Here is a 27,177-nt window from a genome sequence, read left to right as displayed (position 1 = left end):
ACAATGTCCAATGTAACTTTCCAATCTACTTCATTAAATTAACAAATAATATTCCTGTCAAAGTCAAAAATCGTCGCAAATAATGCCACTTGAATACTGCATTCACAGTACTTTACAAGTTCAAGGAGATGTAAATACACATGCTATGATTGTTTTTATTTTAGGTCAAGGATTTCCAAGAGGAGTTTGCAGGGAGTAAGAAATGACAGAGCAAAAATGCTTCCTGAGGCTTTCTAATACATGCAATATCTAGATAGGCATAGAACAAGTTTGTTCCCTATAGCTGTGGGTGAACTGGCAATGAAGGGAGGTCACGCCAGACGGCATCTGGCGTGCCCTCCACCTCATTGCCAATTCATCTGCAGCCATAGAGAACAAACTTGTTCTAGATAGGAATATTTTTATATGCAAAAACTCGAACTGTTACAGCTTGTACTGTGCTCAATTTTGAGTGAATATATTGATCAAATTAAAACATACCTACATACATAAAACATTCAGGATTTTCAACACTGATTTTTTTTAAATAACCCAAACTTATATTCATTTATTTTCACATATCTACATGTAGTATATGTAGCCCTTTTCTACTGTGTTATTCTGTTCTCATTTGAGCTTGTTAAAGGCTTTTTACGGCTTTGGTGCTGATGTGGTAGTAATTAAGTTATGTGCAACATTTTCTTTTTATATCAAATAAAGTAAAATTATTAAACTTTACAATTTATCATGATAGATTCGTGCGATAACTAAAACAACCTACTTCCCATCATTGTTCCAGTGGTCCATCACCAGACATTTTGTCATTGCGCATCAACTTTTCAAACAATGTATGTTGGTTGTACAATGTCAGCAATGCCAATAGACATACATCATGCTAAAGGTTTTTTGTGTGCTGCCCTCTGATTTTCCAGAATTGGCTACATTGTGCTTGTGGAGGTAACGGGAAAGCTGCTAACAATGATGCACAACAATTGCCACATGCATTATTTATACTGGAACAAGAAAATACATCATCATGCCAACAGTAAGAAAATATTTTTTGCCCAACAAATCAAAAAAATTTTTTTGGTCACACAATGCTGTACATAAATAATAAATATATAAGCAAATTGACAAATGAATACCTACAGAGTGCGGTCATGTTTAAAATCTAAATAAAGTTAGTTGTTGGAGAAGTCGGTGTTTGTAGTAAAGATAAGATAGGCTAATGTCTTCTGTTGCCTTTTCACAATCTTTGTCTTACGATACGCTAACATAAATAGTTACACTAAAATGAAATAGAATCTTCTTTAGCTCTCAGAATGGTAGCAAAGTAGACAATTGTTTCAATGTGCATTTTATTTGGTTAGAACATAATCACAAATATTCAATAACTTATATAATACCGCGTTACATACATGTAAGTGCAATCATATTACAACGTATGTAAGATATTTTTCATACACACTGTATAAACGAATACAGAATAATTAATGATGTATTTTTGAGAAGATTTTTTTCCGTTTCGTGAGCATGTTACTATTTCGTCTTAACACGACAAAACTACAATTAACAACTATGTGAATACGTTATGCTAGTTTGATGAAAGAGCTCATATTTTTGATTAAAGATTTGTCTAAAACGATGTTTATGCCTTATTTTGTTACAAAAAGTAAAAAGATTACAGACTCAATTTCTAACCGACTAAACATTGGCACATGTGTAAAACCTCGTCGCTTAGTGCCGACAAAACATTTGCATTTCCGGATTAAGCTCCACCCCTACAAAACGACCCAGAAACTGACCAGGTTTTGAGCCACTGCAATTATACCGGACTAGTGAAACGCGCTGCGAGAGCTGCGTCTTGGTATTGTTTTCCGATATTCGCCCAAAAACTTACAATGTTGGTTGACTGCGCACTCGTATACACTCGTATTACTCGCATTCAAGTATGTGTATGTATGCATAAAGACTACACCTAATTTGCAACCTCGTATAGCGGTTGTCCACGATAATGCGTCGTTTTGGTTACGTAAATGCTTAGGCCAGTAATGCGACTGTACATTTATCGAATAACTTTATTACTGTTCTATTGATTACAACTTTATGAAAAAGCTGCACTACGCGAAAGTACAACGGTTAAGGCAAACACTCGATGTTGTTATTGTCTGTCACCTGGAAGTACAAGGCAATCGACGCGCGGTTCCTTATGATAAAAATTGCCATGCGATGAGCTGCTAGATTTTGAAGTTAATAATTGGACACGATTCCGTTGGTAATGTCTACGCTCTTGTTCGGTTTACTCGTGAGTACATACATGTTACTTGTCTACTTATTTTCGTGACATGATCACGCAACAAGTTGCAGACATCGATTTGACAATATATTGACTTATTTTGTAAGTCAAGTGTAGTTGTTGAAGTACATGCAAAAAAATAAGTATTGGCAAATGTTATGACTAAAGAGCTTTTAAGACATGTTTTATAGGCTTATATATATATATATATATATATATATATATATATATATATATATATATATATATATATATATATATATATATATATATATATATATATATATATATATATATATATATATATATATATATATATATATGATTATTTTAGACCAATAATGAGAGCAAACCACAATCTTTTTTTAAACATTTTTCCATCATGATTGAAAACCATCAGCATGTCATTTTATTTAAGCATTGAGTGTATCAGGAAAAACCCAAGTTCTGTGAGGGCTTGCTATGATACAGCTGTGAGTTTTATTTAAGCATTGCGTGTTTCAGGAAAAACCCAAGTTGTATGAGGGCTTGCTATGATACAGCTGTGAATAGCGGTTCTTTGTGGTAGAAGGTACAATTTGTTATAGCAGAAATTGGCATACGATGTGCTCAGATGAACAAAACTTGTAGCCTAAACTGGGCGAACGTAGTTATGGGATGTAAGCCGAGAAAGTTTATAGGTGTCCTTAAGCTAATGGTAAAATCTGACGGGAGACCTAAAAAAATAGACTTTTAAAATCCCATGTGGATGCGTTGTCTAAGTGAAAAGAAAAACATGTAAAGATGCGAGATAAAGTACAATAATATATATATTAGAATATTAATAAATAGATCCAAACAAAATGAAGGTTAAAATGGCGTGATAAAAAGTTAGCATTGCTGAGATGAATGTCCAATATTTAATGTTTTCAAAGCAAGCTCTAGCAATGTGACACATCATGCAGATAGTGTAGTTTTAAAGTTGGTCTGAAACAGGCACTTCTACCAATGATTGTAAACAATTTCAAAGTTTTTATGAAGTGTTTTCTTTATGTTAGCATAAGGTTGTGCTATAATGCTTCGAGTTTTTAGATTTTTCAAATTTTTTCGGGTTGAATGCCAACATTATATATATATAATATCAATCAACCCTCATTATATTGTGTCGGACGCTGGGCCATGACTTTGTAATTCCTGCAAATATTTTATATGTGTATGTTGTGTTGTTATTTTTATTTCATCATGGTTATTTATTTGTTATACTATATCACTATGCTTTCATTTTATGCTGTATCGCTGTTGTAACATATTGTAACTATGCCAACGAATTAGCGGTTCTACTTATTTCCATTATTAGTCGGTTTTCTCACTCAGTTTTATTAGCCGGAATGGGTGAGCTCATTGTATATAAAGGAGCGCGCTCACTCAGTTGAGCAGAGCAATAGCCATACACTTCCCGGCTAGTAGAATTTCCTTCCTTAATAAAAGTGAACAAAACCATTCTCATTCTCCCTACTTTATGTAATTGTGTAGATCCTGCCAAAGTAAAGGACTGGTAAATTCCTTTACACTGGTAGCAACAGTGGGACTGTGCCGAGCCTGGCAGGCACTTTCTAAAAGTTTAGAAATCAAGCTTTTGCAGACCTCTTGATCTGCTTGCAAAGGCAGCCTCAGTAGAGGAAAACCGGAGTAGTACGGCAAACACCGCGAGCTCCGAATCTGGCCAAGTTAGCTGTATGGCTATTCCCACATTTGCAGAGAAACCTGGTGTTTTAAAATAAACAGGTTATCCAGCACTCCAGAGAATACTTGGTGACTGGTACTACGCCACCCATCCCCCAATCTGTGAGACACTCGATACTGCCACAAAAGGCCTAAGGACTCTTAGTCAGGCCACGATCGTCTATAATGACACCCCTCACTCGAAGAGAAGCTCAAAGTCATGTCTCAAAGGAGGCAAGGAGTGTAGACTGGGACACGGATCCACTAACTGACGCCATAGGGCAAATTGTCAGATTAAATTGGAACCCAGAACGAGTTCAAAACACCCGATTGTAATGGCGTCGGAGACCCAGAGTACTTTATTACCAGATTTAGAGAAATCGCAGCTGCATATAGGTGGATTGAGGGAGCCAGCACACTGCATCTCAGAGAAGCTTTAAAAGGAGAGATGAAGTCCTGCGGAAGAGCAGTCGGAGTGGCAGCCGTCGTGGAAGCCATCCGAGCCCGATTTGGACTATCTCCCCGACAAGTCCGATGGGAGTTGTCGGGGAGATTGTCACACCTGCTACAGTCCCAAGTGCGGTACCTGGGCCACATAGTGAGTAGCGAATGGGTGGGTTGCCACGGACCCAGCTAAAGTGGAGGTTGTTGAGCGGTGGGTAACCCCGCGTGGAGTCTGGAAACTGCAAGGGTTCTTAGGTACTGTCGGTACTACCGGCGGTACATCCTGGGGTTTGCCACCATTGCGAGGCCCCTCCACCGCCTAGTGGGGCAGGAAGAGCCCTGAAGAGGAGCAAGCAGCCTTTCACATCCTGCGCCATAGCCTCACTACAGTGCCTGTGCTGGGGTATACGGATTCAAGGAATACCTATATCCTGGACACGGATGCCAGTGGGTGCGGCGTGGAAGCTGTGTTGTCACAGCAGCAGAGCGATCAGGAACGAGTGATTGCTTATTATAGCAAAACACTCACTCTGTCGGAGCGAAATTACTGTGTGACACACAGAGAGCTGTTGGCAAGCGGTCAAACCGGTAAAACACTTTCGCCCGTGCTTATACGGACAGGAGTTTCGGCTTCGCACAGCCCATGCCTTCCCATGATGGCTCTGCCGCAGGAGGGTGCCCTCTCACCAGGTGGCACATCGGCTAAAGGTGCTAGCCGAGTTCAAATACGCGCCTTAACACCGTGCAGGATTAAAGCACAGCAATGCAGGTGGCTTAAGCAGACAGACCTGCGAAGATTGCCAACAGTGTGCCCAGATAGAGTCCGCGATGGGGGCCCAACTCGGCTGGAGATGAACCGAGAAGACCAGAAGAAGGCTAAAGAAATCGGGGAACTATGATCCGTCAGGGATCACCAGGCTGGCGAGAGGTGGCCGGTCAACGGGTGCGATTCCCTGTTTTTCCTGTGACAGCCAAGGTCAACTTGGAACCGGTCGAGGCCATCCTGGGATTCTCTGACATTGAGCAGGTGATGACCCGAGGCAGTGCTAGTTGCCACCAGAAACCACGTAAGAGCTGGGCAGAGGTCACCAGAACTGCTCGCGAGACGACCGGTCATACAGGCTGACACCCTGCCTCCACAGGGGCACAAGCCGGTCGAGGCCACCTTAGGACCTGAGGTATAGGCTCAGCTGACTAACCAGTTAGCTCGGCTGGAGAGCGAGGGCAAGAGTGCCGCAGCCATAATCTACCAAGCACTTCGGAGCCAAACCGAAGTGCCTTCGGAACATTTGGAGTTGGGAGCCAGGAGCTCAGGGCTCGGCATAGCAGGAGAGAATCCCTGAGAATCAGGCAAGATGGCGTGCTGGGAGCCAGGGTGGCTTCATTTAGTCAAAGCTGGTGGTGTTCCATGTGCCTCCTGGCTATAAGGGAGCCAGCTATCTGGCAGACACATGTCATGACCTGCTCTGAGGTAGGAGGATGGTAATCGACCTCCAGCTTACCTGGTACTGGCCTGGACTAACAGCCGCTTTCTGCAGGTTAGTACGGAGCTGTGAGGTGTGCCGGGGCGCCAAACAAGGAAGGACTAAGCCTGCTAGAAGCCGGCCACGGTTGTACGCTGGCTGACTCTGGCAGAAGGTCACCGTCGACCTGGTAGGCTCTCTTCCCACCACTTCGAGGGGCAACAAGTGGATCTTAGTGCTCTCGAGCCACTTTATCTGTGGCAGGTGACATTCCGTAGGCCACGCCTCTGGTGGTGGCCATTGCCCTCGATGAAAGAATGTTCTGCTACCTCAGGCTTCCAGAACACAACCATACAGACCAAGGTGCTCAATTTTAAAGCGAACTGATGGAGGAGCTCTGCTAGCTCTGGAAGGGGAGCAAGACACAGAATAGTCCCTACCATCCCCAGGCAAATGGGATCATAGAGAGAAACAATCGAGGCCTGGGTGACCCTGGTGGCTGGTGGCTCTGAGAGCCGTGTTGTTGGAACGAGGCCAGGAGGAGTAGGATGAGTTCCTGCTCCAGCTCATCCGAGTGTACTGAGGCACCCCACACCGTGACAGGCAAGATGGCCAACTTCATGATGTTCGGCAAGTAGTTGCGGCTGCCTGACCAGTTAGAATGTCACCCCAGGGAGATGCAATCCACTAGCGACTATGTGTTGCGGAAGCAGCAGAGGCTGGAAGAAGCACATGAGACCCTCAAGGAGGTGCAGTTGGAGGCTAGGCAGGCAGACCAAGAAAAGCCACCGCTCTTCACACCTGGGGATTGGGTGTTTTTGGTGAACAGGCGGCGGTGAGAGGCAAACACTAAGCTACCTAAGTTTGTGGGCCCCTACTAAGTCATAACCGCCTGGCCTAACCACACCGATGTGGTGGAAAGACAAGACCAAACCTCGACTCAACACGAGTTCAGGTTGAAATCCTATCATGCCTGTCCAGGAAGCCCTAGCCTGGCTCCAGCAACGCTTGAGCCTCGAAGAGGGCCAAATATAAAAAAGCCAAGAGGGCTTGGCCCTTACGATAAAGTTGCCCACAAACTAATGAGGAGTTGATGGGGTTCCCTTCCCAAATGAGTTCAGTTGATAAGCTCGACGAAATAAGAACGGTAACTCCGCAGACCCATGCCGAAAATGAAAACATGCTCGGAAATTTGCACAAAAAATTTGCACAAAAACTTGCACAAGGGTTCGAACCCGGAACCTCCTGCAGCACCTTCCCAATGCGAAGATAGAGAGGAAATAAAACCCTCCCCTCTAGAAAGCCCCGGTGAGTTAGATATGGACCTGGACTCTATACACCTAGCGATGTCCCCCCAGGCCGTGGAAAATCCCATCACGACTACAGGAGAGCCAAACCACCATCTGTCTCGCATTAGACAAAAACCGGAATGGTACGGTGATTGGGTCAATCAGACAACAAGAGAATATGAAGACCTAACTACAGACCAGACGACCTGGGAGCCCAGTTCAGACCATTTGACCACTCTAATAAGACAGTCTCCAGTTGATCAACCATATTCAGGCCATGCAGCAATAACCTCCGAAGAAGAGAGACAGTTTGAAAAGAAGGCCTGCAGGACCAGGATACACCAGCTACTGACGACAAACAATTGATTAGTCAAGAAATTACCCACCTTGAAAACCATGTTAAGCAGCTATAGACGTGGGCTCAGCTGATTAGTCTACTCGTGTTGTTCACTTAGACACACTCTAATGGAGGGGAGTGTGTGGTGGACGCCGGGACTTTGTAATTCATGCAAATATTTTATATGTGTATTTTGTGTTACTATTTCTATTTCATCATTATTATTTGTTTGTTATACTATATCACTACGCCTTCGTTTTATGCTGTATCACTGTTGTAACACATTGTAACTATGCCAGCGAATTAGCGGTTCTACTTATTTCCATTATTAGCCAGTTTTCTCACTCGGTTCTATTAGCTGGAATGAGTGAGCTTATTGTATATAAAAGAGCGCGCTCACTCAGTTGAGCAGAGCAATAGCCATACACTTCCCAGCTAGTAGAATTTCCTTCCTTAATAAAACTGAACAAAACCATACTCATCCTCCCTACTTTGTTTAATTGCCTAGATCCTGCCAACGTAAAGGGCCGATAAATTCCTTTACAATATGAATGACTATTTTATTTAAAAATATGTGAATGCGCATGTTAGATGTCGGTTACACTCAGTATGGCTGATGTCATTTTAAGTTGGCTTGTTCATTAAAGCACATAAATTACATAATTTTTTATTATATAGTTCAATACATCAAAGTCTTGGCTTTCGAATGAGCTTATATTCAATTCACAAAGAATAATAGAACTATGAACAACGGAGTGTCAAAAGTATGTCCTGCAATAAAAAACACTTAGTTGCGGTTCCCACAATGTGATGTCACAATTATTATTTAGCCTTAGGTAGTCATCCCTTTAACTGCCATTGAGGCTGCGCTTTTTGTGACAATCGGTGCTGTTAAACCCAGAGAGCGTATATAATAAACTAGGATTCGAGATAATCAACAATGTCTGGAGATCGTGCTACGCCCGACCAATACAAACACATGTTCTGGGTTAATTAATTATGCTTCAATAAATATACTGTCGTTGATGATGGTAATGAGATCACATCGATTAAATTGTGACCTGCAGTTGCGTGGCCCTAGGACTATATGTCAATCGCACTTTTGCGAGATCACGCAATGCTTGAAATTAATTAGTCTCATTCGTGACCCTCAACATCACAATGAAAAAAGAGGGCTAGTGCATAGTATCATCGGGAAAACATAGTATTGTGCTTGGAATCTGGGTTATTTATCATAGAAATAATCTGTACATAGAGAGCTAATGACACTGACTCCTTTGTCATCTTCATTGGTTCTCTGGAGTTGTCCTACCTTCGCCTGCCACTAGCGTCATTATTGTAGTTGATAAATATAAGCGGTAAGCAATAAAATAAGCGGTAAGAGCACACAACACCGCATATGAGAATTGTGACATCACAATTTTCGAGTCTATACCATTGAAAATTTCTGCTGTAGAGCTCTGGGGAAATCCTATAAACACCAACCAATGTCTGTCTCACCATGTCAAACAATGACTAATTCGAAAGCCAAGACTCTGCTGTATTGAAATATATGATGCAAAAATTATGTAATTTATGTGCTTTAAATAGGGTATTAATAGTTCAATGAGTCAGTTTTCATAAATTAAATTTGTGAATATCAAATAAAAAATGCTTTGTTTGCTAAGAAGACCCCACTGCCACATGTAAGGCTAAAGCTACAAAGTAATTGCAGCTATTTGTTCTGCATGTATCTTTTTTACATTTACTTTTTCGATACTTTCTCTGATTTATAATAGAATTGAGCTAACTTATGCCAACATTTTATTGCTTACTCTGTTCTCATTCAAAATCTCTTACAAGATTAGAGCAATAAAAGAGGTAAATTCTAGCATTTAATTTGAAAATCTGAGCATGCATATTTTGCAATAGAACACTTAATTTAGTTCTTTCTCAATTATGTCAAATAGTATTAAACGTTTGTTATTAAGAAGAACCCTGACAAAGTCATGACTGTAAGCTGAGGGACCAGTTTTCTAGTTTCTTAGTGCAGGTAGCGCTCACTCAACAATGGAGTTGCGTTCTGAAGATGCTGTTGTTAATCGACTCCATTGTTAAATGAACTCCCTTGCATGCATGTAGTCTATTTGTGCTTAACTGTATTTATTCACCTTTTCTGTTTCTCTATTTAATTTTTTAATAGTAGGTGTAAACTTTTAACCAGCGCATTAAATTTAAACTTTTACTTTTTCATCAAGTTTTTGCGCGTGCCTGAGCATGTAAACAAAAGTTGGACTATGGTAGATTGCGGTAGACGTTATGTATTTCCAATTATTCGTTGTTTTCTTTCTTAGCTTTATTCTTTTCATTTAGCATTTGTATTTGCCATAGGTTTTTTAGTGTTTCAACCGCAGTAGATATTAGCCCAACATATTTCACCATATGTACCTAAATGGCAAATATTAGCCTAACACTTGATATGATATGTGCATGAAAACAATGTCATAACTGCTGTACATTTGTAATATCTATACATTCATGGTTACTGCAATAGTTTTAAGAGGTACATTTCTTTTCTTTTTAAATGCTATTCGCTATTAGAATCAAGTTATATTTAAAGGTTGACTCGCAACAAAATTTACATTACAGTTATTTGGTATCAAAAGATTCACCATGTCTTACCCTGTTGTAGATTCAAGACATTTAGAAATGTGATTACAAGCTCCTAAAGACTAAAAACGAGCAGTTAAAAAACGGCCGTCGGTTTTAATCCCTTTCTTTCGATGGCGTACTCAACTCGATGTGGTTATTGTTTCGACACGTAATGTTATCACGTGAATTGAAAGGCCAATAAAAGGCTTAATATATAGAACGTCTCATAGCACTAGTTTATGAAAAGCCTTCGGGTTCTACCGGAAAGCTCGTATCAAATATAGATGCTTGCTACTTTACAGTTTTGTTTCACCTCGGTCTAATCATCTAGTCATAATCTGATCATGTGACTCATACTTCTTGCCAAATAGCGCGAACAATTTCTGCAGCATTTTTCGACCACCACAGGTGACCAACAGGCTTCTCATGTTCATCAGAGGATGATATGCACCCTCTCGAGCTAAGGCTAAACATTTTTAGGCTAGGTTTTGAGATATCAGTGCTCAAAGTGACAGCATTACAAATAAAATGAAGTAGATGCGAAAGGACATTAGACATGGTTTTATTGAATGCGTGAAGTATATTTGTGAAAATATTTCGGCGATTGGGGTTGCATGAAAGTGTAAACAGAAGCACATTATGTTCAACTGCGTAACATTTGAGCCATTTTGAGAGGGATTCCAATCTACGGCATTTTCGTTATGGCTGCGATTAACTGTTCATTTTAAGCTTTTAAAAGCTTGTAATCACATTTCCATGTATTTTGCACCTACTACCCAGCAGAGTAAGACATTGTGAATCTTTTGATACCAAATAACTGTAATGTGCATTTTGTTGCAAGTCAATCTTTAAGATAGTTGATTGAGTCCATATGCACCAGTTTACCAAACTGCGATGCTTCAACACACTTCGTTTGCTGCATGTTGGTAGTCACTTGCTGCGTTGTGACAAATATTTCCTCAGCATTCACATTATACATTGAAAAGTTTGTATTGGTGGTCAAGGTTTGTACTGTCAGCAATGAATGCTTATTTCATCATACATTATATTATGACGAATGCTGATCATAGTGTGTTCTGGTGGAAATGTCAGCACATTTAGTGAAGACTGCCAATAAAGTTAGTAAAAAACTGCTCTTAACTTTGCACTAGGAGGAAATTTAAAGATTTTCCTCACTAGATTGAACTAAAGTCTAGTAGCGTACGTAATCCAGGGTCTTGCACCAAGTGATAACAGTGTTTACAGCTGTAACAAAAGGAATTGGATAACTAGCGATGCATTCAGTGTTTACACTTTTGTGCAACGAATAGTGTGAATCATTATCGTACTCCAGCCTACGCAATGATGGTGAGTCTGGACAGTGCATTAGGGTTTTCAACCAAGTTCCTTTAAGTCAATTAGTTGTTCCAAAACTAGCTAATGAGAAATGCATGTATGTTCTTTGACAATGCTGCGCACATGCCATGCAGCTGTCTTTGCTAGCTTTGATATATGCTGAAGAAGTGTTTCATTCTGCATCAGGGAGACCTTCCGGATCCTTCCGAATCGCTCTTATAAATGACTAGATGAATATTCGGCTTTGCATCGGTAATAAAAAAGTTTTGCACAGAAAAGTTATTTTCAATTGAGTAAGCTTCTTTATCCAATGAATTTGAGTAACTTAGGCTAGTTAATCATATTATAATTGGATAGTTATTATAACTTGTGCCAGCGTTTGTAAAAAAAATCGCCGTCACGCTCTTCAAGCGTGCTAACTCAAGCGTGAGTATTTTGAAAATTGGCAGGTGTAATCATTATGATTTGCACTATTATTCATTGCTTTTGCCAGTTGGACATGTAGTCTATTGCTTTCGTATGGTTATCTGCAGAACTTGAGGTCTACTGTTGAAATCAAGCACAAAGCTTCATTCCTAAAACGTTTTCGCTATAACTGGACATGGGAATGACCAAAAGGCAAGTGATAAACACTGAGATATATATAGACTAGCTGTTTTACCCGGCGTTGCCCGGGTAATAAAGTCTTCGGACAGAAAATCTATTTGTATTTAACATATAACAATATTTGCCATTCTAACTTTAAACTTCATATCATGAGAAAAGTGTTTTGTGTGGTTGAAATAAATTAAAAAAATAAAACAACTATGAAAAGGTTTAGTTGTAAATGTGAAATAATTAGCAAGTAATAGCTAAATTAAGTCGGTTTTGCTAAGATTACAATAAAAGATGATTCAGTAATGATACAATTAATGCGAACTGAGAAAACAAAATAAAAATCCTGAATATGTTGAATTAATAATACCAATTATTGCATAGAAAGGTTATACTGTTCCACCAGAAGCTATCCATCAAAACTTTGAATAAGACGATACGGAGACAATATAATTGTCTGTGCGAGAAGAATTAGCCTTGATCACAGATATAGTTATCAAACCTTACGAAAAATATTTCTTAACAGGGGCGTCGTGAGGTGTGGCTGCATTGGTAAAATAATCAGCGCGCGCTATAGCTATAGCTGGACGCACCTACAGGCGACATATGGCCAACTTTGAGAAATATATAGATGATATGTTCTGCCACAAATACTGATTGTTGGCAGGTACACGTCTGGAGGCTGGCACAGTTTGTTTAGTTGCACAATGTTCAGATGGTTTCATATGTTGATGTGTAGAATCTTTGGCCAAGTTGCTATGGACCGGCTCCAACTAATAGCTTCTTTGGCAGATTTCTTCCTGCAGAAAAGCTTTGTAAACTTGTAAAACTTGAAAAATTCTCTTTGCATAATCGGCATTTACTCATGTTCACTACTGGTAATTGTGCATATTTGTTTTGCCTGGATGTTTTATAGCCTAAGTGGTTTCTAAGAGCATTTAGAGATGTTCATTGATAAAGGTTTCATAGACAATGTATGTTTATTTAGGCTTCATAGGCAATGCATTTTTAAGAAAGTTTCATATACAGTAGTTTCCATAAACCTTTTACCTTCGCATTTTCTTGCAAAAAGAAGATTACTCGACCTTAAGTGGTTTCAGTGAATTCATCGGCTGATATATAAGCGATGTTTACTATGATAAGAGGAGAGCAGTGTCTGTCCAAAGCCACACTAATAGCAATAGGAAAAATATTGCCTCATACGCGATGTGAACTCAGGTACTCGGTTTTGCAAACCGGCATGCCAACCACCACACCACTCGCTCATGGGTTATGCACATACTGATTAGTCATGACGGTCTCTCACGGTGTACGGGACTGCCTAGTGAGCGTGTATTTATAACAGTAGTACAAATCTCAGTTATTACTATAATTGTTCTAAAAATCAAATGTACCAAAACAGAGTACATTTGAAGTTTAGTGCACTTTTGTTTTGAATAATTCCACACACTGAATTTTTTGTCGGTATTTTTACTTGAGTGAATAATGCAGATTAGATTCTTGCCCAGCATTCATAAAACCAGAGGCTCCTTAGAATTTAAATTTACTAGGAACAGATACCATCTGACCAATGTTAGTTTTGACATTATATCTCATAAAATTAAGACATTATCGACAGTTTATGAGCTTGTTGCTAAATTGTTCAATTCGATAAACATAAGAGTCTACATATAAAGGTCTCAGCTAGCGATTAGAACTAGAACACTTCGCAGACTCGTGCATCGTAAGAGGTTGTAATGAGTAATCAATAGATGTGTAATTCATCTTGGGGCTGTGCGACCGAGTGGTGTAGTGGTTAGAGTGTTGGCCTGCAAAACAAGAAAACCAAGTTCAATTCTTGGTCAAAGTAATCTTTACCTAGTGCTTTTATCGTGGCTCCAGATGGAAGGACACTGTTTTTGTTATAGTTAAGACTAGTGAAAATCCCGGCATTCCACGAGTATTAAAAATCTGCTTATAAGCAGTGACAAGTAATGTAGTTACCTACCATTTGCCATTAGTCTGGCACATTGCCAATGACTAATTTGAGTAAGCTAGTACTTCGAGTACTTTCTAATAAGAGCTGTGAGAGCGAGTATAAAATGACATCGCGCAGAAAGGAAAACGGTATTTTCACCCACATAGCGACATATATCGCCTCAGAATTTAATACATCTCGCGTAGCTTAATAGTTAAGATATTTGCCTGGTGAATGAGAGGTTTCAAGATCAAATTTAACATGAAACAGATATTTCATTCCTAAATGTTATAACTGGACAAACTAAAACACACACATACATACAAACTTTGACATATATATGGATTGCATTGATCTACTGACCTCACTGTATCTAATTACACACTATGCAACCATTGGCCATTTTTCGAATAGCACGAGTGTTACTCGTGCAAAATAGTCTTTGGTGTTATAAGCGCCACAATAATCAAGGCCTACTTGTGTGTTCAACTTTGTAGTCAAGTTGAAAATATAGGCCTGGACGATCTTCAGCTATCTTTGGCATGCCCTTATTGACTTTGATAGTGCTTCTTTTACGATGGTTTTTTATTATCTGTTGAGGTTAATCCTGTAACCTTTTATGTAGCAATAGCAGTTTTATCAGGGATGATTTCAGACAATGTGCCCAGGCATTTATTACCTTAAAGTATATACTTGCTTAGCTTTTGCAGAGGGTTGTCCTATTTTTTGCTCTCTTCTGCTGCAAGTAAAACATCTATGATACATATAAAACAAAAGTTTTATTTTGTTTATATATATATGTAAATACATATAAACAAAATATATGTTTATATATGTTTTGCTAAAAAAATATATCTTTACATATATGTTTAAATGCAAAGCGGATGCATATTACATGGACGATATTCCTAAAAGAGCAGTTTATAAACTACAATGTTAAATCTAAGGAAAGGCTCACAGTTTTATGATGGCAGAGAAAAAATTAATAAAGGCCATGATCTGTTGAACCATTTTGCATAAGAGCGATATTTAAGACATGAATTTGTTGTTATTATATGTCGTGAAGCATTCAATAGTGCATATGCAGGTACGAAATGCGCGTGAACTGGACATTTTGGATAGAACATTGGACATTATCCCAACCCTAATGCGAATGGAAATTTGTTTAAAATAGTTAACGTGTAGTCCTCTAACACATGACATAACTGTTGTGATTGTGAATTCTTTGAGAGAGTTAGAAGTAACCATGACCCTTAGAATGTTACCAAAGTTCTATAAGGAGAAACAAAGTCGGTCAAATTTGTTAAAGCAGTGTGTTGAGGTACTTTGAGTTATTCACGAGACCCCTGAACTCTGCGCGAATAATAAATACAAATCTTATCATACCTCATGATGGATAGATAAACTACAAAAAATTCTAGCTAAAACAAGTTTATCTTAAAATAGTTATCTTCTCTTGTGTAATTAGTAATGTGATTACAACTCCAAAATTAAGTTTGTTTTAATTTTATTTGTTACAATTTACTTTATAAATGCAAGTCTGACTAGGCTATCTTGAAGTTACCAATCATGTCTGAAGTCTGCTTACAACCTGGTTTTTACGCCAAAGACCGTTTATTGATAAGTTTGCCAGTTTATTATGATCTGTTCTGGCATTACGATGTCTGCCTTATTGCAATATCCTGTTATGTTTTTATCAGATAAGTCGTTGAAGAGATTGTCAAAGGTTACAGTCTTTGGACCAGACTTGTCACGGGCGACGCTAACAGATGTTGCAGACCAGTTGGTCTGATAGCCTAGCTGAATCGAACCTCGTAAAGGTGAGTGATGTCTATAATGGAAGATCTGGCTCGCTACACATGTATGTGTTCTGCGTGTCATTTCCCACTTGTTCAATGGGCTGTAGGTTTTATATAGATTTTTGTAGATTTCTGTTGATTCAGCGATTGTAGCGGATGATGCAGCTTGTCTAGCATGTGTCATAGAAACTAGTAAAAACATTTGTAGTTTAATCTTGAAGTCTTGTGCAGTTTATTGTAGTGGTTAAAAATGGCATTGTCATTTGTCTATGTGGGATGGAGGTACATAATATCTTCAACAGTAGTTAGTTGTTTAAACCCACAACCCTCCACTTAGCAGACAGACACTACCACCCGCTCCAATCAGCTGTTTTGCATCACGTTGGAATAATTGTGCAGTTACTTATTACACCTGACGATGTCTCACAGCCCATCAGGTTGCCAGGGTATTAGCAGTTATAAAACTGTTTTAATCATTGCACAGAAGTTTTACTTTTGGCCCGAACTTTGCGAGTGGTACTATTATTAGAGTTTATACATGTAGCATGATTAATCCGATGACCGATCTTTTGAACTTATCAATTCTCATGTGTAAAAGGTAATATTTTCACTTTAAACCAGTAGCAAACTTGGAGTTGTGATCTTTTCAAAGAGGTCGGTGGTCAGACAACTTCCCTTAACCTGCTAACAAAAATCTACTTCATTACCAAGACAGCATTGTTTTGTCGAATTGAGTTAAAAAAAGTTTTGAACAAGTTTGCTAAAAGTTCTAGTATTAGCGAAAACAGAAACTTACAAGTGATAAAATTTTAGTGATTAAAAGTTGAAATTCAATAAAATAATTAAAAATACATACTAAAACTTAGCTTTAAGTGTGTATTTTAACTATAATTGTGTGCGTGTGTGTGTGTGTGCGTGCGTGCGTGCGTGTGTGTGTAGTAAGCCAAACTTATTTGAGGTGATTTTAAAGTTTATGTTATATGCACTTCTGTCTTGAAGGTAAGAACTCCCTACAGTACGTTATAATGATACACTTCATTGCAGGTCATAATCACTGAATACAATGAAATTACTGTATGTAACTATAGTTACTAAGGTTAACATACCATTTTGTTACTAATTTTCAATATGTACAGCACTTATAAAAGATTTTGATGAATTTTACCAGGTGTTGTTTGCGTTATATAATTACTATGGTTTCTATACCCCGATATATGATTTTTTTCACTATAAACTGCCAACCCTCGAACGGATCAAAATTGTATCCTGAGGCTGCACTGTAGTACTAGATGTCTAGGATATCTGCATTACAATAATCTTTTTAATAATCCTATCTAGCAGTCTTTGTAAAGCTTTCTACCTAAATCGAGTTCAAAATCAGAAGTTTTAAGGTTCTAAGGCTACTTAAAAGTGAAACCGAGTATTTTCATGATAGAAGGATGCCAGACTTTTTGAAATCTAATCTGGTCTGATTATCTCAGAATAATTATCAGAAACGTGTATACGATCAAATGTAAATGATCGATCATTTGACAAGTTTTTGATTGGTTGAAAATAAATAAATAATGGACAAGTGAGATTTATTTAGTTCGATGTGGCTTATTGGTGACGAGTATATTCTGCAATTTAACTTCAAACATTGGTTAGTCAGTTCTCTGAGGTTCGTTTGAGCTCTTACTGATATAAGGCAGAACGGCTACGATATTACCAAAGTTTTTTGTCATCAACCATGTTTTTTTTGTATTTCACTCTTATTCAGATTGCCTTTTTATAGTAGCAAGATCTACATACTTGCTCATATTTGTAAAACAAGCCCAGCTATCCTCGACTAGTATGGCTTTAGAGTTGTTTTCTATATGTACAACTAAGAACATGAGAAGACAACTAGGAAATTTCACAATACGTTCACTCAAGCTCCTAAAGCGACTTGTAATTAGGGCACAGATTTACAATTGAATCACTATAACTTTTTAAAAGAATATGTGTCATGCAGTCCTGTAAAAATAGCATACTTGGTGTCACTGAAGGAAACACCTGACTCACCTGCAGTAGATGTCATAGGCATGCAATTACGAAAGGTAAAAGGTTGTTTGATGGATCTTTATGTATGATTCATATTGCCAGTAATTGACGCACAAAATAGATAAGAAGCTCATGATACATTTATCTAAACATAGCCGTAAGAAACATGAAATAAAATTTTTTCGATGATTTTTTTGATGTGTGGAAAGGGTTATATAGTGTCCAATATGAACTTGGCCCTTAGCCTGAATTTTATATATTTATATACGTATATGTATTTTATATATAAAAATAGTTCGTTCTTTTAAATAAGCCTACATGTTATACATCAAGTCAGACTCTATTACCTTAGAGTTGGACACTGGCTTCTGCATTGGTGCCACTGCCGGTTTTCGTGATTTTATCCATTGATGTTAGCCATTGATGGATTATCCAGTCACATTTTGAGCTTCATATATTAAAACTGTTGCATTTTGGAGCAAGTATTCTTATACGAGTACACTATGTTTTATTTAATTTGTTTCACAGCTTAGGAACTAAATGTGCTATATAGCATTAAAACAAATGCTTCATACCAAAATAAGTAGCAATTAAATTATATATTTAAAAAACTAAATTAACAAAATCTTAATTTAATAATCAATCGCGGCAGCTTTTACTCTTATGATTACTTCACTGCAGAGAGGCCATAACGGAAGTGCAGGCTCAGCAGAGATAGACGGGCTGTAAAGATACGTGACGCAACACTCTAGTTTGAATTAGGTGAAATCTAGGCTAAGTTAGCTAATATCATCTTTAATATTTTTATACTGTTATGTTGAAAATTATTTTGTATGTTATAAGCCACATATTTGCTGCGATTTCATATCATATTTTGCCAGATTTTTATGGAGAGGCGATGGCAAGTTGAGGCTTGACTCTACATGGAGCATAGTTGAGGCTTGACTCTACATGTAGCATAGTTGAGGTTTGACTCTATAGGTAGCATAGTTGAGGTTTGACTCTACATGTAGCATAGTTGAGGCTTGACTCTATAGGTAGCATAGTTGAGGTTTGACTCTACATGTAGCATAGTTGAGGCTTGACTCTACATGTAGCATAGTTGAGGCTTGACTCTACATGTAGCATAGTTGAGGCTTGACTCTACATGTAGCATAGTTGAGGCTTGACTCTACATGTAGCATAGTTGAGGTTTGACTCTACATGTAGCATAGTTGAGGTTTGACTCTACATGTAGCATAGTTGAGGCTTGACTCTACATGTAGCATAGTTGAGGTTTGACTCTACATGTAGCATAGTTGAGGTTTGACACTACATGTAGCATAGTTGAGGTTTGACTCTACATGTAGCATAGTTGAGGCTTGACTCTACATGTAGCATAGTTGAGGTTTGACTCTACATGTAGCATAGTTGAGGCTTGACTCTACATGTAGCATAGTTGAGGCTTGACTCTATAGGTAGCATAGTTGAGGTTTGACTCTACATGTAGCATAGTTGAGGCTTGACTCTACATGTAGCATAGTTGAGGCTTGACTCTACATGTAGCATAGTTGAGGCTTGACTCTACATGTAGCATAGTTGAGGCTTGACTCTACATGTAGCATAGTTGAGGTTTGACTCTACATGTAGCATAGTTGAGGTTTGACTCTACATGTAGCATAGTTGAGGCTTGACTCTACATGTAGCATAGTTGAGGCTTGACTCTATAGGTAGCATAGTTGAGGTTTGACTCTACATGTAGCATAGTTGAGTCTTGACTCTACATGTAGCATAGTTGAGGCTTGACACTACATGTAGCATAGTTGAGGCTTGACTCTACATGTAGCATAGTTGAGGCTTGACTCTACATGTAGCATAGTTGAGGCTTGACTCTACATGTAGCATAGTTGAGGTTTGACTCTACATGTAGCATAGTTGAGGCTTGACTCTACATGTAGCATAGTTGAGGCTTGACACTACATGTAGCATAGTTGAGGCTTGACACTACATGTAGCATAGTTGAGGCTTGACTCTACATGTAGCATAGTTGAGTCTTGACTCTACATGTAGCATAGTTGAGGCTTGACTCTACATGTAGCATAGTTGAGGCTTGACTCTACATGTAGCATAGTTGAGGCTTGACACTACATGTAGCATAGTTGAGGCTTGACTCTACATGTAGCATAGTTGAGGTTTGACACTACATGTAGCATAGTTGAGGCTTGACTCTACATGTAGCATAGTTGAGGTTTGACACTACATGTAGCATAGTTGAGGCTTGACTCTACATGTAGCATAGTTGAGGTTTGACTCTACATGTAGCATAGTTGAGGCTTGACACTACATGTAGCATAGTTGAGGCTTGACACTACATGTAGCATAGTTGAGGCTTGACACTACATGTAGCATAGTTGAGGCTTGACTCTACATGTAGCATAGTTGAGTCTTGACTCTACATGTAGCATAGTTGAGGCTTGACTCTACATGTAGCATAGTTGAGGCTTGACTCTACATGTAGCATAGTTGAGGCTTGACACTACATGTAGCATAGTTGAGGCTTGACTCTACATGTAGCATAGTTGAGGTTTGACACTACATGTAGCATAGTTGAGGCTTGACTCTACATGTAGCATAGTTGAGGCTTGACTCTACATGTAGCATAGTTGAGGCTTGACTCTACATGTAGCATAGTTGAGGCTTGACTCTACATGTAGCATAGTTGAGGCTTGACTCTACATGTAGCATAGTTGAGGTTTGACTCTACATGTAGCATAGTTGAGGCTTGACACTACATGTAGCATAGTTGAGGCTTGACACTACATGTAGCATAGTTGAGGTTTGACTCTACATGTAGCATAGTTGAGGTTTGACACTACATGTAGCATAGTTGAGGCTTGACTCTACATGTAGCATAGTTGAGGTTTGACACTACATGTAGCATAGTTGAGGCTTGACTCTACATGTAGCATAGTTGAGGTTTGACTCTACATGTAGCATAGTTGAGGCTTGACTCTACATGTAGCATAGTTGAGGCTTGACTCTACATGTAGCATAGTTGAGGCTTGACTCTACATGTAGCATAGTTGAGGCTTGACTCTACATGTAGCATAGTTGAGGCTTGACACTACATGTAGCATAGTTGAGGCTTGACTCTATAGGTAGCATAGTTGAGGTTTGACTCTACATGTAGCATAGTTGAGGCTTGACTCTATAGGTAGCATAGTTGAGGTTTGACTCTACATGTAGCATAGTTGAGTCTTGACTCTACATGTAGCATAGTTGAGGCTTGACTCTACATGTAGCATAGTTGAGGCTTGACTCTACATGTAGCATAGTTGAGGCTTGACTCTACATGTAGCATAGTTGAGGCTTGACTCTACATGTAGCATAGTTGAGGTTTGACTCTACATGTAGCATAGTTGAGGCTTGACACTACATGTAGCATAGTTGAGGCTTGACACTACATGTAGCATAGTTGAGGTTTGACTCTACATGTAGCATAGTTGAGGTTTGACTCTACATGTAGCATAGTTGAGGTTTGACACTACATGTAGCATAGTTGAGGCTTGACTCTACATGTAGCATAGTTGAGGTTTGACTCTACATGTAGCATAGTTGAGGCTTGACTCTACATGTAGCATAGTTGAGGCTTGACTCTACATGTAGCATAGTTGAGGCTTGACTCTACATGTAGCATAGTTGAGGCTTGACTCTACATGTAGCATAGTTGAGGTTTGACTCTACATGTAGCATAGTTGAGGCTTGACACTACATGTAGCATAGTTGAGGCTTGACTCTACATGTAGCATAGTTGAGGTTTGACTCTACATGTAGCATAGTTGAGGTTTGACTCTACATGTAGCATAGTTGAGGTTTGACACTACATGTAGCATAGTTGAGGCTTGACTCTACATGTAGCATAGTTGAGGTTTGACACTACATGTAGCATAGTTGAGGCTTGACTCTACATGTAGCATAGTTGAGGTTTGACTCTACATGTAGCATAGTTGAGGCTTGACTCTACATGTAGCATAGTTGAGGCTTGACTCTACATGTAGCATAGTTGAGGCTTGACTCTACATGTAGCATAGTTGAGGCTTGACTCTACATGTAGCATAGTTGAGGCTTGACACTACATGTAGCATAGTTGAGGCTTGACTCTATAGGTAGCATAGTTGAGGTTTGACTCTACATGTAGCATAGTTGAGGCTTGACTCTACATGTAGCATAGTTGAGGCTTGACTCTACATGTAGCATAGTTGAGGCTTGACTCTACATGTAGCATAGTTGAGGCTTGACTCTACATGTAGCATAGTTGAGGTTTGACTCTACATGGAGCATAGTTGAGGTTTGACTCTACATGTAGCATAGTTGAGGCTTGACACTACATGTAGCATAGTTGAGGCTTGACTCTACATGTAGCATAGTTGAGGCTTGACTCTACATGTAGCATAGTTGAGGTTTGACTCTACATGTAGCATAGTTGAGGCTTGACACTACATGTAGCATAGTTGAGGTTTGACTCTACATGTAGCATAGTTGAGGCTTGACACTACATGTAGCATAGTTGAGGCTTGACACTACATGTAGCATAGTTGAGGCTTGACTCTACATGTAGCATAGTTGAGGCTTGACTCTACATGTAGCATAGTTGAGGTTTGACTCTACATGTAGCATAGTTGAGGCTTGACACTACATGTAGCATAGTTGAGGCTTGACACTACATGTAGCATAGTTGAGGTTTGACTCTACATGTAGCATAGTTGAGGCTTGACTCTACATGTAGCATAGTTGAGGCTTGACTCTACATGTAGCATAGTTGAGGCTTGACACTACATGTAGCATAGTTGAGGCTTGACTCTATAGGTAGCATAGTTGAGGTTTGACTCTACATGTAGCATAGTTGAGGCTTGACTCTACATGTAGCATAGTTGAGGCTTGACTCTACATGTAGCATAGTTGAGGCTTGACTCTACATGTAGCATAGTTGAGGCTTGACTCTACATGTAGCATAGTTGAGGCTTGACACTACATGTAGCATAGTTGAGGCTTGACTCTACATGTAGCATAGTTGAGGCTTGACTCTACATGTAGCATAGTTGAGGCTTGACTCTATAGGTAGCATAGTTGAGGTTTGACTCTACATGTAGCATAGTTGAGGCTTGACTCTACATGTAGCATAGTTGAGGTTTGACTCTACATGTAGCATAGTTGAGGCTTGACTCTACATGTAGCATAGTTGAGGCTTGACTCTACATGTAGCATAGTTGAGGCTTGACACTACATGTAGCATAGTTGAGGCTTGACTCTATAGGTAGCATAGTTGAGGCTTGACTCTACATGTAGCATAGTTGAGGCTTGACTCTACATGTAGCATAGTTGAGGCTTGACACTACATGTAGCATAGTTGAGGCTTGACTCTATAGGTAGCATAGTTGAGGTTTGACTCTACATGTAGCATAGTTGAGGCTTGACTCTACATGTAGCATAGTTGAGGTTTGACTCTACATGTAGCATAGTTGAGGCTTGACTCTACATGTAGCATAGTTGAGGCTTGACACTACATGTAGCATAGTTGAGGTTTGACTCTACATGTAGCATAGTTGAGGCTTGACTCTACATGTAGCATATAATCATTCAAATTTTATGAGTCGGCGTTCTTTGTTATTTTTCCCATCTGTGCACTGCAGAGTTTTTAACAACTAAAATACTAAATGAACATTTTATTTTGTGAATGCTTTCAAAAATGGAGTTGTCTACACTACCTCACAATATACTTGGTAAGCCCAGTAAGTCTCACATAAGGATTTCAACAAATGATAAGTTGCATCTAAAGCTCTAAGTCTTTAATTATATTGTGTCTAGTTGTTTTTAATTTGCATTTTATGACGACAAATATTTAATCGTGGCCTCTTCATAGAAAATTACTTTCTTAAATGTTTGTTCAGTCAAACAGTCAAAACTCAAAATTTAATTGAATACTGTTTATTTATATTTTTTGTTATTAGTGTTGTTATTATTACTATTATTAATATTCTTTTCACATTAATATATTCTATAATATTAAAAATACAAGTTCCTATACGCTTTCTATGAGTCGTGTGATGTCAATCCACCTGACATTCGTAATCCATTATTTTGATTGTGTGTGATAAACGACAAACTTATGCTAGACGAGGGCTACAATAAGGGGAGTGCATGCTATCCTCAAGTCACAGCCTGGAACTTTACAACTGCCCAGGGGAACAACAAGTTAACCCTCTCTCACTCATTGGTTGAGCACTTATTTTTCCAATGACTCATTTCCTTTTTCCTCTATGAGTTAAAAAAATTATTTAATAGGAAGGAACATGATCTTTAATCTACATTGGAGTTGTCTCCTTCTGATTAGCACCCTTAGCTTCCTCATCAAACACGCTACTTCCTCTTCAGACTCTAGTCTACTATTAGGTACTCCAAAAGAATTGATTCATATATATTTCCTCCTATTAGTTTCTCTAAGCAGACATTGTTCTAGACATTGTTCTACATGGCAGAATTTTGATAAGTTTTTGGAATACCAACTGTTTCCATATACCACTTCAATGACTCACTGATTTTATACCATTGCTAAATATTTCTTCATAAGTTAACAATGAATTTTACCATTACTGTACGGATCTTTGCTGTTTGAACTGTACCTGTTACTGTAAATGTACCTGTTACAGATCTTTATTGTTACTAAATGACCAAAACCATATAGACTTAGTGTAGACTTTGACTGCAGAGTTCACAAGAGTAGTTTGTGTTACATCACATCAACAGGAAGTAAAAAGTGTATGACTAATATATCAAGATTACTCGCCCAATGATTGGCTAATTCACCTCTGAACTATGCCATGTTATGATGAATGTGAGCAAACTAAACTGTGCATGCAGAGTATGGTCTGACTCACATCATCGGTTTATACCTCAACATAACTCAACAAGGCTTGCGTGCTTGGAAGGCTGGGGATCTTTAGTTTCCCTATATAGGATTTTGGAAATTCTAGAAAGTCAGTTTGCCTGTCAAAGATTTTGGTTGTACCATATTCAAACCGCCTCTCAATTTTAGTAGAACTGTACCCAAAACAGAATGATCGACATAGGAATCTAAGCTTTGATTTACAAGTTACTAAAAATTGGTAAGAATGAAAGCATGTGTAATGCTGGAAGTTACATGTATATATATGATAAGGTTTTAGTATTGTTTTAATAATAATGCAAAGCTTTTTTACATTGTCAGTTAACTTGAATTCAAGCCAAAACTTGACACCATTTGTATGTTTGAAATTTGTTTGGGGACCTTTTCCCACCATTGGAATTTAAAAATTCTAGAGCCTCAGTTAACCAATTTATCATGACTGTGTAATATGAACAAGCCTATAAAGGATTTTGGTTGTAGAGTGACACCTTACTCAATACCAGCACTGACTGACAAGTGAAGACTGCCAAGTGGCGCGTCGACCCTCCATTTTGATATATGTTAGGTTAACAGTTAAAAAGAGCCAAGCTGTAATGTAATAAAAAAATGAGAATGAAGTCACAATGAGAATTAAGAATCATTCCAACATAAGGCTAAAACATATGTTCAAATGTGTGCTTAATAGGATAAATTCACTTAAAGGTTGACTTGCAATAAAATTCACATTACAGTTATTTGGTATCAAAAGATTCACCATGTCTTACTCTGTTGTGTTGTAAGTGCCAGATATGTGGAAATGTGATTACAAGCTCTTAAAAGCTCAAAAACGAAAAGCGGCCGTATATTGGAATCTCTTTATTTCGATGACGTAGCCACGAAATTTGGTTGTCGTCTTGTCACATATGTTCTCACGTGAATTGAAAGGCCAAAACAAAGCTCAATATAAAACTTATCGTAGTACTAGTTTATGACAAACACTTCGGGTTGCACCGAAGACCCCGTATCAAATATAGATGCTCGCTACTTTACAGTTTTGTTTCGGCATTATTCAATCGTCAAGTCGTAATCTGATCACGTGACCCAATACTTCGCAAATAATTTTTTCCGCAGTTTTCGATTATCACAGGTGGCTCGTCATGATTATCAGACAATGATATGTACTCCTTCGAGCTAAGGTTAAAAAGTTTAACGATTTTTTACGGTAAGTTATAAGATATCAGTGCTAAAAGTGACAGCATTACAATGACGATAAAACAGACGCGTAAAAACAATATAGACATAGTTTTATTGAATGCGTGAAGTATATTTGTGAAAATATTTCGATGAATAAGGTTGCAAGAAAGTGTAAACAGAAACCATCTCTCACAACTACATCACATTTGACTGGTTTTGGAAAGGGAATCCAAACTACAGCGGTCTCGTGTGGCTGCGATTTTCTGTTCATATTTTAGCTTTTAAGAGCTTGTAATCACCTTTCCACATATTTTGCACCTACAACACATCAGAGTAAGACATGGTGAATCTTTTCATATCAAATAATGGTAATGTAAATTTTGTTGCAAGTCAACCTTTAATGTCACTTAACTCTAATGTTCGAAATCGGCTAATCGACCTTCAACATTATTTTATCAACTAAGCTTTTAAGAGCTTGTAATCACCTTTCCACATATTTGGCACCTACAACACAACAGAGTAAGACATGGTGAATCTTTTCATATCAAATAATGGTAATGTAAATTTTGTTGCAAGTCAACCTTAAAGTTAAATTCAGAGGTTGTTGCGTAGCGTCAGAAAAGTGTAGCATACTGAATATGTTGCCGTCAAGTCTCACTCACTTTTCTGTTGGCAGCTACGGCTTACTGTCACGAAAGTAAGAACTCCCTACACTACTGCACATAATGATATATGTAATATATTACATTTTATCACAGATCATAACTACTAAATAGGTATTTGTTGGTGAGAGTAGGTGATCATAACCACTAGATAGGTATTTGTTGGTGAGAGTAGGTGATCATAACCACTAGATAGGTATTTGTTGGTGAGAGTAGGTGATCATAACCACTAGATAGGTATTTGTTGGTGAGAGTAGGTGATCATAACCACTAGATAGGTATTTGTTGGTGAGAGTAGGTGATCATAACCACTAGATAGGTATTTGTTGGTGAGAGTAGGTGATCATAACCACTAGATAGGTATTTGTTGGTGAGAGTAGGTGATCATAACCACTAGATAGGTATTTGTTGGTGAGAGTAGGTGATCATAACCACTAGATAGGTATTTGTTGGTGAGAGTAGGTGATCATAACCACTAGATAGGTATTTGTTGGTGAGAGTAGGTGATCATAACCACTATATAGGTATTTGTTGGTGAGAGTAGGTGATCAATTAGAATGATTAAAAACACCT

General features: G+C 38.5%; 1 protein-coding gene across 5 annotated transcripts in view; it reads left to right on the top strand.

Annotated features, from left to right (window-relative positions):
- Positions 1–2,166: 2,166 nt before the first annotated feature.
- Positions 2,167–27,177, top strand: part of LOC137393636 (uncharacterized) — a 101,119-nt gene continuing 76,108 nt past the window's right edge. For all 5 annotated transcript variants that reach the window (XR_010978309.1, XR_010978310.1, XR_010978308.1 and 2 more), the window contains exons 1-2: positions 2,167–2,284; positions 15,727–15,846. The gene's annotated coding sequence lies outside the window, so the exon portion shown is untranslated. The remainder of the gene's footprint in view (positions 2,285–15,726; positions 15,847–27,177) is intronic.

The sequence above is a fragment of the Watersipora subatra genome, chromosome 4 (assembly GCF_963576615.1).
Source record: "Watersipora subatra chromosome 4, tzWatSuba1.1, whole genome shotgun sequence".
Classification (NCBI taxonomy): Eukaryota; Metazoa; Bryozoa; class Gymnolaemata; order Cheilostomatida; family Watersiporidae; genus Watersipora; species Watersipora subatra.
This window is presented reverse-complemented; position numbering and strand designations above follow the sequence as displayed.